Here is a 20,637-nt window from a genome sequence, read left to right as displayed (position 1 = left end):
CTTTTACAGTCTTTATTATGAAGTTTAATAATTTGGTTGTAAATATTATGGAAACATTGCTGATGCTCAATATAAGTACAAAATTCGGTTGCCTACAGTCTGAGTCACTAAATTTAAAAATGAGGATTTTATAAGGACATATAGAAAACGTTTTTAATTGAGGTATAGTTGACAGTAGACTCTTACAGGCTGAGTCCTTCAAGCCAAGGATTGTTTCTTACCCTTTCTGCACACTAAACATAGAACCACTGGCACATAATTAGTGTTCAGGAAATGGTTATTGAATAAAGTTATTGAATAATGGATCTTATCTGTCCAGCTGTAGAGTAATAATTCTGAGGGTTTGCAGTAATCTTTCTGGAAAGTAAATCCATCTGTGTTCACTACATATAGACTGTGTACCTTTTTCCTCTCTACTGTTTTTTTTTTTTTTAAAGATTTTATTTATTTGAGAGAGAGTGAGCATGGGGAGAAGGGGCAGAGGGAGAAGCAGACTCCTTTCTGAGCAGGGAGCCCGATGTGGGGCTCCATCCCAGGACCCCGAGATCATGACCTGAGCCAAAGGCAGACGCTTAACCAAATTTGCCACCCAGGAGCCCCTATACTTCTTATAACACCAAATTATATCTCCCATTTGTTTCTGATTACATACTACATCTATTAAAACTTTTTTTAAACTTAAATTCTCCATCTAGGAGATGATTTCCTGCTGTGAACTTACTGTATTTTGAGGGAGGGGTACCTGGGTGGCTCAGTTGGTTGAGCATGTGATGCTTGATTTCTGCTCAGGTCATGGTCTTGGGGTCATGGATTGAGTTCCACGTTGGGCTCCCTGCTCATAGTGGAGTCTGATTTGAAGTTCTCCCTCTCCCTCTGTCCCTCTCCCCCTGCTTGTGCTTTCTCTCTCTCTCTGAATAAATAAATGGAATCTTAAAAATGTATTTTGAGGGGAATGTGGACTAACAAGTTATCATTAATACCTGAAATTAGACATTTATTTGCCTTTTGCTTCTTTTGGTTTCTTTGTAAATATTTGGTGATTGTAACTATAGTGGATTCCATTCTGGATCATGTATAGAAATTTTTTATGTTTGTTTGTTTATTTATGGAATCTCTACACCCAAAGCAGGACTCGAACTTACGACCCCAAGATCAAGAGTTACATGCTCGGGATGCCTGGGTGGCTCAGTTGTTGAGCGTCTGCCTTTGGCTCAGGTCATGGTCCTGGGGTCCTGGGATTGAGTCCCTCATTGGACTCCTTGCTCAGCGGGGACCCTGTTTCTCCCTCTGCCACTTCCCCTGCTTATGCTCACTCACCCTTTCTCTCTCTCTCACAAATAAGTAAAATCTTAAGAAAAAAAAGAGTTACATGCTCTTCTGACTGAGCCAACCAGGTCCCCCTGGGTCATGTATAGAACTTTATTATTTTTTTTTTCATGTATAGAACTTTAAAACAAAGATGGACTTTTTGCCCCAGCTCTTTTAAAAACTTTTAGTCCCAAAATAGTTTTAAGAAAAACAATGAACACTTATTTTATTATTTTTTTTAAGATTTTGTTTATTTATTTGACAGCACAAGTAGGCAGAGTGGCAGGCAGAGGGAGAGGGAGAAGCAGCCTCTCCACTGAGCAGGGAGCCGGACGTGGGGCTTGATTTTTTCTTTCTTTAATGAATCATTTGAGAGTTAGTTGCAAACATCCAGATTAATCCCATAATTCAGTTTAATCCCATAAATACATCAGTTTAATCCTCTAAAACAAGAGCATCATTTTACATGACCACAATGTAATTATCAAATTTAGGTAATTAATATTAAGACTACTATTTGGAATGATTATAGTCCTTCAGATTTCCACAGTTGCCTCAGTAATGTCTCCTAGAGCTGGACTTTTTCCTCCTAAAATCCTTTCAAGGATCTTGCATTGTATTTAGTTTTCATGTTTCCCTTTTTTTATTTTTTAAGATTTTATTTATTTGACAGAGAGAGACACAGCGAGAGAGGGAACACAAGCAGGGGGAGTGGGAGAGGGAGAAGCAGGCTTCCTGCGGAGCAGGGAGCCCGATGTGGGGCTCGATCCCAGGACCCTGGGATCATGACCTGAGCCGAAGGCAGACGCTTAATGACTGAGCCACCCAGGTGCCCCTAGTTTTCATGTTTCCTTAACCTATCTAGATATAGCATTCTTGAGGAATCTAGGCCAATTATTTTGCTCAGTGCCCCTCAATTTGGACTGGTCTTATTTTCACATGATTAGATTGAGATTCAATATTTTTGACAGGGAATGCTACAGAGAAGACACAGCATCACAAGGCATTGATGTGACTTGTCCCATCGTTGGTGATGTTAAATTGGATAACTTAGTTAAGGTGGGCTTACCAGATTGCCTCCACCTTTTCCCTTTGTAACCCCATAAGTATCCTGTGTATATCTTTGAGACTGTGCAAATATCTTATTCTGGAATATTCTTCCCTAACAGTGGTTTTAGATCTATTGGTAATTTTTGCCTGAATCAGCTTTTACAGTGGTGGTTGTGATTGGAAATTATAAAATTGTTTTGGCATAAATTTCACTTAAAAACTGAACACTGTGCTATATAGCTACCATTCTCATCTCTGCTCTCTGCTTTCATCTGTATGTGAACGGCCAGGTCAATGGGTGGAGTTGCTTCACAGGTTTAAATAGTTACCACATTGGGCATACACGGGTCTATTTTTTTTATTTAATATTTTCATAAAAATATATTTTTAATAGTTAATATGTTTCAATTCTTAAAAATTTCGGACTCCGAAAACTATAGACCTGAAAAGGCTTACCGATAATTTATTCCTAAATGTTAAGTGTCTCGTGCAGTTCCCACAGCTTTGTACTTAGCAACCTAAAGTGTGACTTTAGATTATATCATTCCACTTCTATAAATCATCATCATTATAATTTTGGGACATTTAGAAGCATACCCAAATTAGCAGATTATTTGGAATTCTGTTTGCTACAAATATCTTAAGTAAAAAGATATTAAAAATTCTGGACAACTTTTTTGAAGAGTCCTCATTTTAAATTACCTCCCCCCAGAAACTTTTTAATCACTTAAGAAAGCAGTGTACCATTATTAAAGTGGTTTTATTTTTCTTTTATTTTTATTTCCTTTAAGTAGGCTCCACACACAACATGGGGCTTGAACTCAACAACCCTGAGATGAGGAGTTGCATACTCTATTGACTGAGTCAGACAGGTGCGCCTAAAATGGTTTTAAATAAATGTCTGATGAGGTTACCCTGTTGCTTTTAGGTCATGTACTATTACCTAGATTAACACAGCCAATAATCAGAGTTATGAGTGGTTTTTTTTTTTTGAAGACTTTATTATTTGTTTATTTATTTATTTATTTTAGAGAGAGAGCATGACTGGGGGAGGGGTGGAGGGAAAAGGAGAGAATCCCAAGCAGACTCCATGCTGAGCATGAAGCCTGATGTAGGGCTCAGTCTCACAACCCTGAGATCATGACCTGAATTGAAATGAAGGATCATGGGGCGCCTGGGTGGCTCGGTTGTTGAGCGTCTGCCTTCGGCTCAGGTCATGATCCCAGGGTCCTGGGATCGAGCCCCGCATCGGGCTCTCTGCTCGGCGGGAAGCCTGCTTCTCCCTCTCCCACTCCCCCTGCTTGTGTTCCCTCTCTCGCTGTGTCTCTCTCTGTCCAATAAATAAAATCTTAAAAAAAAAAAGATATCAAGGGTCAGACACTTAACTGAGCCACTCAGGCACCCCAGATTTGTGGGTTTTGTGTACTAGATATTTCTAATACAATTCAAATCCCAGTTGTTCCACTATTTTATGCTCATTCTCACACTTAGGATACTGTAATTTGGTGTTTAATCTTAGTAATATAACCCTAAATTACTGTATAATTTTGTGTAAGGCCTGCTTCACTGTAGTCCTTGGGATGTAGTTTATAGGAACACCTTGTGACAATAACTGGTTGCCATCTATATAATCCTCAAAAGATTATCTGATAGATTCTGCTTGAGATTCTCCCTCTCCCTCAACCCCTCCTGCTCGCGCTCTGTTGCTCACTCAAAGATAAATCTTTAAAAAAAATATATATATATATGTGTATATATATATTGCCTTTGACTCAGGTCATGATCCTGGGGTCCCGGGATCGAGTCCCAAGTCGGGCTCCTTGCTCATCAAGGAGCCTGCTTCTGCCGGTCCCCCTGCTTGTGCTCTCTCCCTCTCCCTCCCTCTCCCTGACAAATGGATAAATAAAATCTTTAAAAAAATTAAAAAATAGAGATAGATAAAAATTTCATGTGAACCTAATTATCCTTGGCCACTTTTCATTTCTGGATGAGTTTGTATGCTTTGATTATCAGTGCCAGATTTGTTATGCATTGTTACAGTTCACATTTATTTCTTCTGGTTTATTTGGATATTTTATTGTTAAATGTCATTATTTTAAGTTGTTTGTCATGTAAGGTATAGTTAGTGTATAGATTTTTTTTTTTTAAGATTTTATTTACTTATTTGAGAGCGAGAGAGAGAGCACAAGCAGGGGGAGCAGCAGAGGGAGAGGGAGAAAAAGGCTTCCCGCTGAGCAGGGATCCTGATACCAGGATCCTGGGTCTCTATCCCAGGACCCTGGGATCATGGACCTGAGCCAAAGGCAGACGCTTAACCAACTGAGCCACCCAGGCACCGCCCCTGTTTTATTTTACTTTAAAGTGAACTTGGAGCACTTAAAGTACATGCTGGAAGGGAAGGCTCTTGGATTTGCCCAGACCATATTTACCATCCCTGTTTCATTACTAGGATGGGCCATAGCATGTAATATGCAGTAGCATAAAGTCTACAAAATGAAATTTATGCCATTTTTAGCAGTTCGATTGGTACAAGATTCCCTTAGGAAAGTCAGGACACTTAAGGCTCTATAACTTTGCTATAAAGCTTTTCGGTTTGTTTGTATATTGCTTCACAAAGAAATGTACGACAAATAGTATAATAGAAATAAATAATCAGTCCCAGGAAAGGTGCATGCAAATATGGCAACAGCAAAAGTCAACAAAACCTTTAGGCTCAGAAAGACTCTATCTGGTTGTGTATTTTAAACTTTATATGTTCTTTTTTTTTTCTTTCATTTCTTTGCATTATGGGGCATTTCAAACATCCAAAAATAGAAGAATATAATGAATCCCATGTATGTATCCCGCAGCTTCAACCATTATCCGTACTTTCCCAATCCTGTTTTATCTGCACTTCCTCTTACTTCCACTTTTTATACTATCCCAGACATCAGATAATTTCATCTCTGAATATTTTACTCATATATTTTACAAGTTATTTGAATCAGGACAAGTAAAGTTTACACACTGGTGATTTCCTCTCTAGTGTAACAGAGAAGAACACAGGGAACTTTTTAAACCATCAGTGCTTTGTCTCACCTTGATCAGAGAGATGTTTTAATAAGAGATTGTGTAACTAAAAAGGCAATCTATCACATTATAGAGAGGCTGAAAATGTTTGCGTAGCACTAATTGTATATGATGCTGGAAGTGCCTTAGCTATTAAGAGTTCATCCCTGAGAGGCTCCTGGTGGCTCAGTCAGTTAAGCGTCTGACTTGATTTCGGCTCAGGTCATGATCTCAGGGTCGTGAACTTGAGCCCTGTGTCTGGCTTTCCGTGGGCGTGGAGCCTACTTAAGATTCTCTCTTTCCCTCTGCCTCTACTCCCCCAACTCCCACTCGCACCCACACTCTTTCTCTTAAAAAAAAAAAGTTCACCCCTCACCTATAGATTGAGAAGCTGAGAGATTTTTTCTTAAATTTTTTTAAACTATTTATTTTTTTAAAAGATTTTATTTATTTGAGAGAGAGAACGAGCATGAGTGAGAGTAAGAAGCAGACTCCCTGCTGAGCAGGGAGCCCAACAAGGGGCTCGATCCCAGGACCCTGAGATCATGACCTGAGCCAAATGCAGATGCTTAACTGACGGAGCCACTCAGGTGCCCAATTTATTTTTTTGATACGGTTTTTTTTTTTTTTTAAGTAAGCTCTATGCCTAATGTGGGGCCAGAACTCATGACCCCGAGATCAAGAGTCGCTTACTCTACCAACTGAGCCACCCGGGCACCCCAGGAAGCTGAGAGATTTCCTCAAGATTGCTTGTTACTCAGTGGCAGTGTTTGGGCTCAAACTCAAGTTCTTTTTTTTTTTTTTTTTAATTTTTTATTGTTATGTTAATCACCATATATTACATCGTTTGTTTTGGTGTAGTGTTCCATGATTCATTGTTCATAACACCCAGTGCTCCATGCAGAATGTGCCCTCTTTAATACCCATCACCAGGCTAACCCATCCCCCTACCCTCCTCCCCTCTAGAAACCTGTTTGTTTTTCAGTCAAGTTCTTTTTAAAAGTAAGTATTGGGGCATGAGTTCAAGCCCCAGGTTGGGCATAGAGCCTACTTTATTTTTTTTTTTATTTTTTAAAGATTTTATTTATTTATTTGAGAGAGAGAATGAGATAGAGAGCATGAGAGGGGGGAGGGTCAGAGGGAGAAGCAGACTCCCCGCCGAGCAGGGAGCCTGATGTAGGTCTCGATCCTGGGACTCCAGGATCATGACCTGAGCCAAAGGCAGTCGCTTAACCAACTGAGCCACCCAGGCGCCCAGAGCCTACTTTAAAAAAAAGGAAAAAAGACTTAAACTTTCTTTTTAAAAAATAAAAGTATGTATTAATATTTTAAATTGTGTGCAAATACGCTAAAACCAGGAGAGCATCACTGCTTAAGCCTTTCTTGCTGAACCCCTGTGCCAGGGCAAATTGGACTGTGGTTCAGGAAGAAGCAAGGGCTCAACCTCTGTTAGGAGCTGTTAGCAGATGAAATATGAAGATTAAATATGATTAAATAATTACTGAATGATAATGATTGGTAAGACAGCCTGGATGGGAAATAACTACAAGATGGGAGGAAAGTTCCTACAAACATGAAGCTATGGATTGGTTAGACCCAAAAGCAAAATTCCTGTCTTTTATATGCTTATTCCTGTCTCGGAGAGGAGATGACAAAGCAAAATAATGGCGATACAAGTTCATCTTTGTATGCCAAACGAGTCTGATGGTTAAGGCTATGTGCTGGAATGCTATATAAAGAATCTATAGCCATGTTTCCCGAACTTTAGGTATCATGGATCAGTACAATTTCCAAAAGATTCTGGGATCTGACATAATGTTACCAAGGCTTTGTTTTGCTAACTAACCTTTAAAAAGAGCTCTATTTTGCCCTAATTTTTTTTTTTTAAAGATTTATTTGTTAGAGAGAGAGAGCGCACAAGCAGGGAGAATGGGAGAGGGAGAAGCAGACTCCCCACTGAGCAGGGAGCCCAATGCAGGGCTTGATCCCAGGACTCTGGGATCATGACCTGAACCAAAGGCAGATGCTTAACCGACTGAGCCATCCAGGCGCCCCTATTTTGCCCTAATTTTTCTCAGTTCACCTCCTACATGTGCTAACAGCCACTGGGCATGAACCCATGGACTTCTATTTGGAGCCACAGGTCTAGAGTATTGTCAGAGAAAGGTTAGACCTAGGCTTTCAATGGATAAGATCTGTACAGGCAGAAGTAAGTACTAAAAATAATTCAGAACTACAGTCAATAAAATTGAAATTAGCATCTTTAATTTGCTGTGATGAATTATCTTTTTCTGTAATAATTTGCTGCTTACAGGATGAATATGATACTGCTTTGAGTTTAATGTAATCCACTGAAAATCATGTGATGATTCACGTCTCCCACCATTTTTCTCTTTGAACTGTCATGAACTTTTCATTTCCATAGGCGGCCATGACAACATTTTCCCTTTATTTTGCACAAAAGCTTTTCTGTCAGCATATGCAAGTTTTAAATGTTCATTTACTAAAACAGTCATCTAGTTCGGAGGTTTGGTAAACTATAAGCTATGGGACATAGCTGGCTGACTGCAGTTTTTGTGTGGCTCCCAAGCTAAGGATGGTTTTTATATTTTTTAATGGTTAGGAAAGAAAATCAGTAGAGCAATAATAATTCTTGACACATGAAGATTATATGGAATTCAAATTTTAGTGTCTGTAACACTACCCGGCAGCCAGTGGGTTGTGCATCTGTCACGTCGTAGGGTGAGGCCCTGTAGGGACCACCCATGGCCAAGGGACCACAGCATTAAATAGCAAATGAAAGGCACCATAACAAGTTGAGAGAGAGACCGCAGAAGAAAGGAAAATGGTTTTTTACCTTTAATGACACTTTTCACCTGCTTTTGAGCGAGGAGCCCAACATTTTCAGTTTGTCCTAGACTTTGAAAATTATATTAACTGGCCCTGCCTGTACTTTCCTTACTCAGAGTGAGGACAGTAACACCTGCCTTCTGAGACAGCTGTGGAAATGAAATAAGATAACTTAAGATGAAAGAAGCACACTGTGCCTAGACTGGGATTCGTACAGCCCTTGAGAGTTTACATGTAATTTCCAGTACAGTGACGGTGTTGGTGTGTAGGGAAGGGTGAGATGGGTCAGGAGGTCAGGGCTGAGAAGAGCGAGGCCCAGGAAGGCCGCAGAGACTCCCACCCAGATGCAGGCAGTACAGGGAGTGCCAGGATTCTGTTCAGAGGTTTCAGTTTGACCAGCAGAATCCACAGCTTGATGAGGGCGTTGTGACGCCAGGTGCACGTCGTTTTCTATGGGGTCAGCATGAAATAGGACGTGCCTAGTACTGACGCTGGGTTATCCAGGAGCCTGTGACTTAAGTAACCCACGTGTGGTGGTGCAGAGTATGAAGGTGAATAAAATGGTAACCCCATCTTCAAGTGTCTCCCGGTCGTATGGGGAAGCCAAGATACATCGTAAGCAAAACGTTAAATGTCCTAAATGCTGCGGGAGTTTTGAGGAGGGTGGAGCTTGCTCCCAGTTAGGGAATCATGGGAGTCTTTGTGGAGGAGGTGGCATTTGAAGTCCATCTTATAAGATGGGTAAAGACTGGAAATATGGAATTGAGGGGAAAGACACTTCCAAAAGAAGAGTCAAAACCAAGATCACTGGGTGCCTGGTTGGCTCAGTCAGTGGAGCATGTGACTCTTGATCCAGGGGCCTGAGTTCAAGCCCCATGTTGGGTGCACAGCTTACTTTAAAAACAAATGGGTGCCTAGCTGGCTCAGTTGGTAGAGCATGAGACTCTTGGTCTTGCGGTTGTGAGTTTGATCCCAATGTTGGGTGTAGAGATTACTTAAAAATTAAATCTTTAAAAAACAAAACAAAAAAACCTAAGATCACAATGTCTCCCAGGGCAGCAAATATGGCAAGACCTAGAGATCAGCTCAGACTACTGATAAATTCCTACTTAAAGCTTTTGGGATCATGAAGGGCAGATTGGAAGGACGCTTTGAGGCATTGTCCATCAAATCATTAGGATGAAATAGAATTTTAGTTAGAATACTTCTTTATCACCTAACATCGGGGAGACGTATTTATCCCCAGTTGAAGGGATCTGCAGAGTTTGTAGCAAGGCTCTCAAGTGACTAAGTGCCATGAGGGTTGTGATGTATTCGGTTGAGCTGCACAATGAGTAAATATAAGATGGCAAGCATAATCCAGTTCATGTTTTAGAAAGATCTGTTGTGAAGGGAGAGTCTTCATGGAAATCCTCCATCTTCAGACCACTGCCCCCCACAGAGGGTGGAGAGGGATGGGTATTGAGGGTTCTTTACTAGCCTTCTAGGGTAGAATCCTTCTCACAAGTCTTGAAATTCAAGGATAAGAATCAGAAGTTGTGTTCCGGATACAACACAAGGAAAGTAAATCCATCAGGCCTGGACTAAGAGGGCTCAAGAGCCACCTACAGTAGGGGTGCAGGGGAGGGACGGTAGACTGGATAAGGTCGGCCGATGAAATGTTTGTGCTGATTTGGGCTTTTTATGAACAAATGTGGAGGGGTAGACAGTCGGGCATGTATTACATTTTAGGTATAAATATAAATATGTATAGCTTCTGGCGCCTGGGTGGCTCAGTTGGTTAAGCGTCTGCCTTCGTCTCAGGTCATGATCCCAGAGTTCTGGGATTGAGCCCCACATCGGGCTCCCTGCTTAGTGGGGAGCCTGCTTCTCCTCCCTCTGCCACTCCCCCCCCACTTGTGCTCTCTGGCTCTATCTCTGTCAAATAAATAAATAAAATCTAAAAAAATTTTTTTTTAAATATAAATAAATAAATTTGGCATAACCTCATCAGAAGGCAATTTGGCAATATCGACTGAAATGGAAAATCAGATAGCCTTTGACTCCTCTATTACTAGGAATTTATCCTACAGATAGTTGGTACATGTGCCCATAGAAGCATGTACAAGAATATTCATTTACACCCTTTTTTGCAGTAGAAAACATTTCGAGGAAACTCACATGTGCAAGAGAATATTGGCTAAATAAATAAATATGGTACATTTGTGCAATGGTTTGATATACTGGCATTTAAAAAGGAGCAGGTGAGCATGTATCGATACGGAACCATCCCCAGAATTTAATAGATGAAAACAAAAAGCAATGGGTCTGCTATGATTAGTATAAATAATAGGGATATGTTTACCCTTAGAATATTCATAGGGGAATACACAAGAAATCAGAAACAGTGATTGCCTCTGGGGAGGGAGACCCAAGTTGAGAGTGCTGCTTACTTCTTACAATTTATACCCTTTTGTGTCTTTGGAATTTTTTACTACCCACTTCCATTGCAAGTAAATAATTTTTAAGTTAGTGGTTTCTGAACCCCTTTACCTTGTGATAGATGAAAGCGTTGCTTTCTTTTTTATTTTTAAGTAATCTGTCTACTCAACCTGGGACTCGAACTCACAACCCGGAGATCAAGAGTCACATGCTCTACTCACTGAGCCAGCCAGGTGTCCCAAAAGTATTGCTTTTTTTTAAAAGTTGTGGTAAAATACACATACCATGAAACTTACCATCTTAACCATTGTTAAGTGTGAAGTTCAGTGATGTTAAGTATATTCACATTGTTGTGCAACCCATCTCCAGAGCTTTTTCATCTTGCAAAACTGAAACTGTACCCATTAAACAACTTCCCTTCCTCACCCCCACCCCCCGCCCCTGGCAATCACCATTGTACTTTCTGTCTCTGATTTTGACTCCTCTAGATTAAACTCAGGTCTGTGAAATCATATGGTATTTGTCTTTTTGTGACTGGCTTCTTTCACTTGGCACAGGATCTCTAAGGTTCATCCACACTGTAGCCTGTGTCAGACTGCCCTTTTTTAAGGTCAAATAATATTCCACTGCATGTACATAGCTCGTTTTGTTTTCATCCTGTCAGTATCACATTTGTGTTGCTTTCATGCTTGGCTGTTGTGACTAATGCTGCTGTTGTAAGGGAGGAACAACTTAACTTTTTTCCTCTACCCGCTAAGGTTCTCTGGCTGGGGCCCTGCAGATTGGGTTGACTCAAGATAGATGAATAGGAGAAAAATGGTTTCTTAACGAGTGTGTACACACGGGAGAACTCAGCGATGAGGGACTCAAAGGGGTGATTTGACTCGGGCTTATATTGCATCTTAACAAAAGAACAATAAATTTCATAGAGCAGCGACAAGACTATGTACTTCTAGGGGCAGCAAAGTATGGGAGGGTAACTATTTGGGGGAAAGTAGTGGAAAATAGGGGCTACTTAGTAGGGTTTGTTATGTGGAGTCCTCTGGTACTGTTCCTGAGCTGGAGTCTATAGAGTTGTCTCTGATGACTAAGCATTGCCCTGCCCTGGAACGCCTGGGTGGCTCAGTCGTTAAGCATCTGCCTTCGGCTTAGGTCATGGTCCCAGGGTCCTGGGATCGAGCGCCGCATCAGGCTCCCTGCTCAGCAGGAAGTCTCCTTCTCCCTCTCCCGCTCCCCCTGCTTGTGTTCCCTCTCTTGCTCTGTCTCTCTCTGTCAAATAAATAAATAAAATCTTTAGAAAAAAAAAAGAATTGCCCTGCCCTCCTGCCTGTAGAGCGGGGGAAGGTGGAGAGTTTTTCCTGGCTCTGCTTTTTTTTTTCAATTGCCTTCGCGCCAGCTGGTCAGTCAGTGGAGCATGTGACTCTTGATCTCAGGGTCGAGTTCAAGCCCTCTGCTGGGTGTAGAGAGTACTAAAAATAAATAAATAAACAACAAAAAATTCTTATGCCAGAGAAGCATATTTCACAGTGTGTACTCTGCACCCCTTCACTGTGAACATGGATGTACAAATATTTTTTAAAGATTGTATTTATTTATTTGAGAGAGTGAGCGAGAGAGGGAGAGAGCACACAAGCAGGGGCAGAGGGAGGGAGAAGCAGCCGCCCCCTGAGCTGGGAGCCCGATGTGGGGCTCGATCCCAGGGCCCCAGGATCATGACCTGAGCTGAAGGCAGATGCTTAACCAACTGAGCCACCCAGGCATCCCTGGATGTACAAATATTTCTTCAAGACCCTGCTTTCAAATCTGATTTTATACCCCGAAGTGGAATTGCTAGATCATATGGTAATTCGACCTTTTTTTTTTAAAGATTTTATTTGGGGCAAATAAGAAAACAGTGATTGCCTCTGGGGAGGAGACCCAAGTTGAGAGTGCTGCTTACTTCATGGTCCCAGGGTCCTGGGATCGAGCCCCGCATTGGGCTCCCTGCTCGGCAAGGGGACTGCTTCTCCCTCTCCCATTCCCCCTGCTTGTGTTCCCTCGTTTGTTGTGTCTCTCTCTGTCAAATAAATAAATAAATCTTAAGAAAAAAAAGATTTTGTTTATTTGAGAGAGGGCGACAGAGCGAGAGAGAATGCACAGTCAGGGTCAAGGGCAGAGGGAGAAGCAGACTCCCCGCTGAGCAGGGAGCCCGACGTGGGTCTCCATCCCAGACTCCAGGACCATGACTTAACTGGCTGAGCCACCCAGGTGCCCCCGGTAACTCCTATTCTATTCTATTCTATTCTATTCTATTCTATTCTATTCTATTCTATTCTATTCTATTCTATTCTATTTTTAATATTTTGAGGGACTGCCTCGTGTTACATTCCTACCAGCAGGACACAGGGTGCCAATTTCTCCACATCCTTGACAACGCTTATTTTCTGGGTTGGGTTTGGTTTTGGGTTTTGATAGTAGTCATTCTGATAGGTCTGAGGTGGTAACTCATTGTGGGTTTGGTTTGAAAGGCATGGCTGTTTTAGTCTGACTCCCAGTGGCATCTCCTCCACTCCCCGCTGCTACAGTGCTCTCTCGGTCGGGTTACTACAAAAGCCTCCTACAGTCCCCCAGCTTCCATCCTTGCCCCCTGCAGTCCACTCTCCACATAGCAGATGGAGCGATCCTGTTAGAAAAAATATATATAAGACAAATTGTATGTCACTTCCCTCCCCCCGATCTCATCTGCTCTCCTGCTCTGTCTTGCTCCTGCATTCGTATGCGTTATTCTTCCCGGAGGCTTTCTTCCCTCTCCTTCTTGGGGCTTGTCCTCCAGTGTCACCTCATTGAAGCCTTCCCTGACCTCCCTGCTTACCCCCCTTCTGTGCCCACGATGGCACTCTCTATCTTTCTCTCACCTCCCCCCAGAAAACTGTTCACTATCCAACGGATTTTACTTATTCATCTGTGGGGGGTGGGGGGTTGTCTATCCATTTAGGCTCCGTGGGGGCAGAATCCTTGTCTTGCTCTCTGCTTCACTCCAAGCACTGGCTCAGCACCTGGCACATGGCAGGCATTTGTTTGTTGAATGAGTGAGCAGAGCGGGCAAGGCCACGAGATGGAGAAATGGAGCCTCTGCCCCGATACTGCGGACAGTGAGCCGCCAGGATGCCCTCGAGCCGGCGAGCGCTTCTGTAAGCAGCCTGCTGGGGTCTGCACCTGCTCACTAAAGGATCATCTCAGCGAAGGGAGAAGGGCTCTTTCTGATGTGAGTTCAAGTACACTTCCTCCTGAGCCTGAGTTCCTGCGCCTGGGTTTTACAGCAATTGAAGTAAACAGATGGGGGGCAACAAAAAGGAGGACAATTGTTGGAAGTGGACATCTTCCCTTCCTTCCCAGTGCTGCCCACCCAGAGGCTGGGGTGGGGCTCAGTCGCTGCTATGTGAGCAAAAGTGGACTCTCTTGGGAAGGTGTTTGGTTATAAGGCTTCTCCTAGAGACTTGTCAGCAATTAGGATAACCACCCACCCACCTAGGAGTAGGCGTTGTCCAGCGAGGGTTAAATCACTTGAAAACATAACAGTGTAGAAGCGCTTTGTGAATACAGTTGACCCTTGAACAACATGAGGGTTAGGGGTGCCAAATCGCCTTGCAGTTGAAAATCCATGTGTAAGTTTTGATTCCCCCCAAAACTTTGCTAATAGCCTGCTGTTGACTGGAAGCTTTACTGATAACATGAACATTTGATTAACATTTTTTGTGTGTTGTGTGCTTTAATATACCGTATTCTTAGAGTAGTAAGCTAGAGAAAAGAAAAATGTTAAGAAAATCATAAGGGGCGCCTGGGTGGCTCAGTCGATTGAACGTCTGCCTTTGGCTCAGGTCATGATCTCAGGGTCCTGGGATCGAGCCTCGTGTCGGGCTCTCTGCTCATTGGGGAGTCTCCTTCTCCCTGTCACTCTCCCTCTGTGCTTTCCCTCTCTGTCTTGCTCTCTCAAATAAATATAAAATCTTAAAAAATAATAATCATAAGGAGGCACCCAGCTGGCTTAGGTGGTAGAGCATGCGACTTTTTTTTTTTTTTAAGTAAGCTCTATGCCCAACATGGGACTTGAACTTATGACCCTGAGATCAAGAGTTGGAGCATATGACTCTTAATCGCAGGGTCGTGAGTTTGAGCCTCATGTTGGGCGTAGAACTTACTTAAAAATAAAAATATAACCTTTAAAAAAACATGAGAAAATACATTTACAGGACTCTTTATCGAAAAAAAAAACCCCACATATAAGTGGACCTGCACAGTTCAAACCTCTCTTCTTCAGGGGTCAGCTGTTAAATGTTTCCCTTCTATTAGACAAAAGTTTAAGAAAAAAGTTTGAGGGCGCCTGGGTGGCTCAGTCGTTAAGCGACTGCCTTCAGCTCAGGTCATGATCTCAGGGTCCTGGGATCGAGCCCCGCGTCGGGCTCCCTGCTCAGCGGGGAGCCTGCTCCTCCCTCTCCCTCTGGGCTCTCTTGCTCTGACTCTTGCTCTCTCTCAAGGAAATAAATAAAATCTTAAAAAAAAAAGGGGGGGGGGGCGCCTGGGTGGCTCAGTCGTTAAGTGTCTGCCTTCAGCTCGGGTCATGATTCCAGGTCCTGGGATCGAGCCCTGCATCGGGCTCCCTGCTCGGCGGGAAGCCTGCTTCTCCCTCTCCCTCTCCCCCTGCTTGTGTTCCCTCTCGCGCTGTGTCTCTCTCTGTCAAATAAATAAATAAAATCTTTAAAAAAAATTAAAAAAAGAGAGAGAGATCTGTTAGGTGAGGCTGGTACCTCTGAATACAGACCTTTAGGACGTTAGCTTCTGTCTCTATAAATGCTAAGCACTCATTCAAATGCAGAATATTCTGCTAGTAGCTTGGAGCTAAGAAGTACTGGATTTACAGACCTGTTATTCTTGGTCACTCGCAGGGTGGAAATCGCTTTGTTACAATGCATCTAATTTAACTCATATCCCCCTGGATTTAGATTCCGTCTTCTGGCTGATGACCCTCAAATTTTTATCTCCAGCTTGGGATTTTCCTGCGAATTCCCAGATTTGAATTTCCACTGCCTAATTACCATCTCAAACTTAACGTACCTCAAACGGAATTCTTAATTCCCCTCCACACCTGTACCCCCTGCCCTGGACTTCCTGGGGACTTGGCGCCACACTTGCCGGGCCCCCCCCATCGATCAGCAAATCCTGTCAAGCTCACCTCGAAAATATTTCCAAAGTGCCTCCTCTCCATTTCCACTGTGGCCACCTTTCTATGCCTCCTTCATCTCTCACCCTCCCGTTGCAGCAGCCCCTAGCTCGCCACTTTCACTCTGGCCTCTCCTGTCCCCTCTCCATATCAGTAAATGTGTTGCTGAAACGTAAATCACACCGGTACACACATGTCCTTTAAAAAGCCTGTATGGGGGGGCGGTGGGGGTCGCCAGCGTGGCTCAGTCAGTTGAGCTTCTGACTCTTGGTGTTTCAGCTCAGGTCATGATCACAGGGTCCTGGGCCCGAGCTCCGAGGTGGGCTCGCGCTCAGTGGGGAGTCTGTTTGTCCCTCTGCCCCCCCCCCACCAATTCATGCCCGTTCGCTCTCTCAAATAAATAAAATCTTAAAAACAAAACAAAACCCAGGGTGCCTGGGTGGCTCAGTCGTTAAACGTCTGCCTTCAGCTCAGGTCATGGTCCCAGGGTCCTGGGAGCGAGCTCCACGTTGGGCTCCCTGCTCCGCGGGAAGCCTGCTTCCCCCTCTCCCGCTCCCCCTGCTTGTGTTCCCTCTCTCGCTGTGTCTCTCTCTCTCTCAAATAAATAAAATCTTAAATCTTAAAAAAAAAGCTTGCTGTAGGGGTGCACGTTTGGCTCAGTCAGTAGAGTATGCGATTCTTGATCTCGGGGTCATGAGTCAGAGCCCCACATTGGGCATAGAGCTTACAGTAAAAAAAAAAAAAAAAAAAAAAGTGCATATCATAGTCCTTACAACTGGAGTCCACCTCCCCTGCAGGCCCGGCCTACATAACCTGGCCAGCCCACCTCCAGCCCTGTTCACGCTGTCCCATCTGCCTGCTCTTCTGTCTCCAGCCCTACCACGTGGCTGGCTTCTTCTTAGTCTTTTGGTTTCCACCTTGGAGAGGTCTTTCCTGACTATTCTGGCCCTGCATCGACTCTTCATTTGCATCCCAGCACCGATCGCAACATTATTCCCTTACTTGTTTGCTTGGGTTTTCTGTTGCCCCCGTTAGACTCTGAGGGCAAAACCAAGATCTGCCCTGCATCCCCAGAATCTAGAAAGCACCTGGTAGGGCAGACAGCCTCAAAATGTATGGAATGCGGGGCACTCGGCTGGCTCCGTCGGAGGAGCACGTGACTCTTGATCCCGGGGTCCTAAGTTCAGGCCCCATAGTGGGTGGGAGAGCTTCATAATAAAAAATAATCTTTTGAATGTTATGAAAAGAGACAAGATGTTCTTACCGTTAGATAACCTAGTTGACTGCCTAGAAGTATTTCATCAAAGAAACTGTGCCCTGGGGCGCCTGGGTGGCTCAGTCATTGGGCGTCTGCCTTCGGCTCAGGTCATGGTCCCAGGGTCCTGGGATCGAGCCCCACATCGGGCCCCCTGCTCAGCGGGAAGCCTGCTTCTCCCTCTTCCTCTGCCCCTGCTTGTGTTCCCTCTCTCGCTGTCTCTCTCTCTTTCTCTCTCTCTCTCTCAAATAAATAAATAAAATCTTAAAAAAAAAAAAAGAAAGAAACTCTGCCTTGTTACCAGCAGAGCACCTGGGTCTGGGCTGAGCCAGCTCATTTCCAACCTCTTGACCTTATTTTTGGATAGTGCTTTAGTTCATCACACGACCTTCCATGCATTAGCTCATCTTTTCTTTGGATGAACTTCTGCAGGTGGGTATTTCTGTTATTTCCCCTTTGCAACTATGGAAACTGGGGCTCACAGAGGCCGAATGACTTGCCTAGAAGGCATCACTTAGAGCCAACTGTGTTCATCCTGTTTCACTTTGAGCAAGTTACTTGGCCTCACCAACCTCCCTTTCCTGTGTCCCTGCGGTCCTTTCCCATCTGCCGGGGAAATAGCAGTGAGAATCGGGAATGCAGGGACCATGCCTGGCTTGTCATTTTTCCATGTTGACATTACCCCGCCAGGGTGGCCTGGAGGGGACTGAGGGCCTCTTCTCTCTGCTCTACCTGCAAGTTTCCTGGAAGGCCAGAGACCCGGGCACCGGAGCTGCAGGCTGGGATCTCAGGGCCGGGAGAGCCACAAACCTGGGTGCTCCCAGCCTCTTCCTACATGCTCTAAACACCACACACGTGCTCACGCACACAGATGCTCAGCGCAATGGAATGTCCAGCTTGGACAAGGAGAAAGGAATGGATATTGAGGCCCACAATAGGCAGAAAAATAATTCAGCCTGGCCCCATTCCCAGGACCAGGCGTCCCTCGTGTCGTCCAGGCCGGAGTCCACACCCAGTCACTTCTGACCAACCGCCCAGCCCAGCTGCTGTCCCGGAGCCACCCCCTCGGGGCAGGGTGTATATTGGCAAGACTCAAAGAGCAAGGAGTGAAAGGGCCCGGAGAAGAGATGAGGGAAAGCGGGGGGCTCTCCCTCCCCGCCCCTGCGCCCACAGGCTAATCCCTGGGGCCACAGTGCTTTGGCCAAGGCCTTTTGGGGGCAAAAGCTCAGCTCGTTCTACTCCTGCAATGGATAATGGGAGATTAAGGCAATTATGGAGATAAAAGCAGTCCCTTAAACTCTTGTTCACATCGTAGGTGAGCGAGGATTGTCGCTGTCTCTACTTTGTACAGCCATCGCAGCCAGGTATCTTTAAACTTTCATGTTTCTGGAAGCTTTGAGGCCCTTAATAAAAAGTAGCTAATCTTTATGCACTTTCATGCTCTTTTCCTTGCAGAACACTCTCATCCCTGTGCCCCAGGTGTTTGCCCTTGCAGTAACTATACGCCTAAAATGTGCTCAGTGACTTTATTTTCCTTTTAGAGACCACGAATGAAAGGAGTAACTCTAGAGAGTTGAGATTGCTTAAAAACTGGTTTATCAAATTTAAAAACTATCTTAAATAGGTATGCCTGTGCACCTTAATATTACAGTGTAATGCTATCTTTTTACTGATTACCACCTTGTAAATGAATCCATGTTGGACTACAACAGGGAGATAGAAAGTATGGATGATTGTCTTGTAGTTGATAGTTTTTCTTTAAGACAAACATATGATCTAGAGCGCCTGGGTGGCTCAGTTGGTTGGGCGACTGCCTTCGGCTCAGGTCATGATCCTGGAGTCCCGGGATCGAGTCCCGCATCGGGCTCCCTGCTCGGCGAGGAACCTGCTTCTCCCTCTGGCCCTCCCCTGTCTCATGTGCTCTCTCTGTCTCTGTCTCTCTCTCTCTCTCATTCTCACTCTCTCAAAATAAAGAAATAAATCTTTTAAAAAAAGTCATCTTAAAAAAAAAGACCAACATATGATCTAAAGATAATTTAGAGTCTTTAAAATGTAATTTAAAATCTTTAAAAAAAATAAAATGAAATAAAGTGTAACAAAAGGGGAAGAGTAACCTATAAATTTAAAGAGACTTAAAAGACATCAGTCGATTGCAATATGGGAACCTTATCTGGATCTCAGTTTGAACAAACCTAAAAAATATACTAAGTATAAACAAAGAGGAGGTGGATTTCTGATTAGATGTTTGATGATAAGAGGAATTATTTTTTACTTTTTTTAGCTGTTTCATCTTTTTCAAAAGGAAGTCTCTTTCTTTCAGAGAGATATATACTAAAATATAGAAGAAAGTATGTGATTTCTAGTATTTGCTTCAAAATAATATAGAAAGGGGGAAAGAGAGGTTTAGATGAAACGTCCTTAGCCATGAATTTGATGATTATTGAATCTACAAGTAAGTTCATGGGATTCATTGTACTAGTCTCTACATTTGTATACATTTGAAATTAATTTTCCATAACAATTTAAAGAAGAAATTAAATACACTCATACACATACATAATCAGTACAAAATACTTCCTACTTGCTTTTTTTTTTTTTTAAGTCGGCTCTTTGACCAATGTGGGGTTTGAACTTATGACCCCAAGATCAAGAGTTGCATGCCCTACAGACTGAGCCAGCCAGGTGCCCCAAAGTACTTTCTAAATATAGGGTGTTTCTAGCTCGTTCTAGTCTACTTGTAAAGTGTGTTGAAATGGCCAGTTGGCCCCGTCCATAGCAGAGGACTGGAGCTAGTCAAATCCTGGTTAGAGGACAAGTCTTAAGAACAACTTATTTTGTATTCTTAAGTTCATTACGCAGTCACACCTGAATATCTCATTCTTATTTTTTTTTTAAGATTTTATTTATTTATTTGACAGAGAAAGAGTGAGTACAAGCAGGGGGAGCGGCAGACAGAGGCAGAGGGAGAAGCAGGCTTCCCGCTGAGCACGGAGCCCGATGTGGGGCTCGATCCCAGGACCCTGGGACCATGACCCAAGCTGAAGGCAGACGCTTAACCAACTGAGCCACCCAGTGGGGTGTCGGCTTCTCCCTCTGGACCCAGGGGCATGTGTTAACAGACATTATGGGATGCCCTAGCCTTTCTTTGCAAACCCCAGGTCCTAGTCTCTATGGAGCTTGAGGAACTTAAACTCTTTTTTTTTTAAAGATTTTATTTATTTATTTGAGAGAGAGAGAATGAGAGAGAGAGAGCACATGAGAGGGGGGAGGGTCAGAGGGAGAAGCAGACTCCCTGCCGAGCAGGGAGCCCGATGCGGGACTCGATCCCGGGACTCCAGGATCATGACCTGAGCCGAAGGCAGTCGCTTAACCAGCTGAGCCACCCAGGCGCCCGAGGAACTTAAACTCTTAAGATTGGTTTGCACATCTAGAAAGTGGAATAACAAGACTTGCCTTGCAGGTTGCTTTATAGCCATCTGCTGAGAGAGCACCCAGGGCGCTGTGGGCT

Source organism: Zalophus californianus, chromosome 16 (genome assembly GCF_009762305.2).
Source record: "Zalophus californianus isolate mZalCal1 chromosome 16, mZalCal1.pri.v2, whole genome shotgun sequence".
NCBI lineage: Eukaryota > Metazoa > Chordata > Mammalia > Carnivora > Otariidae > Zalophus > Zalophus californianus.
This window is presented reverse-complemented; position numbering follows the sequence as displayed.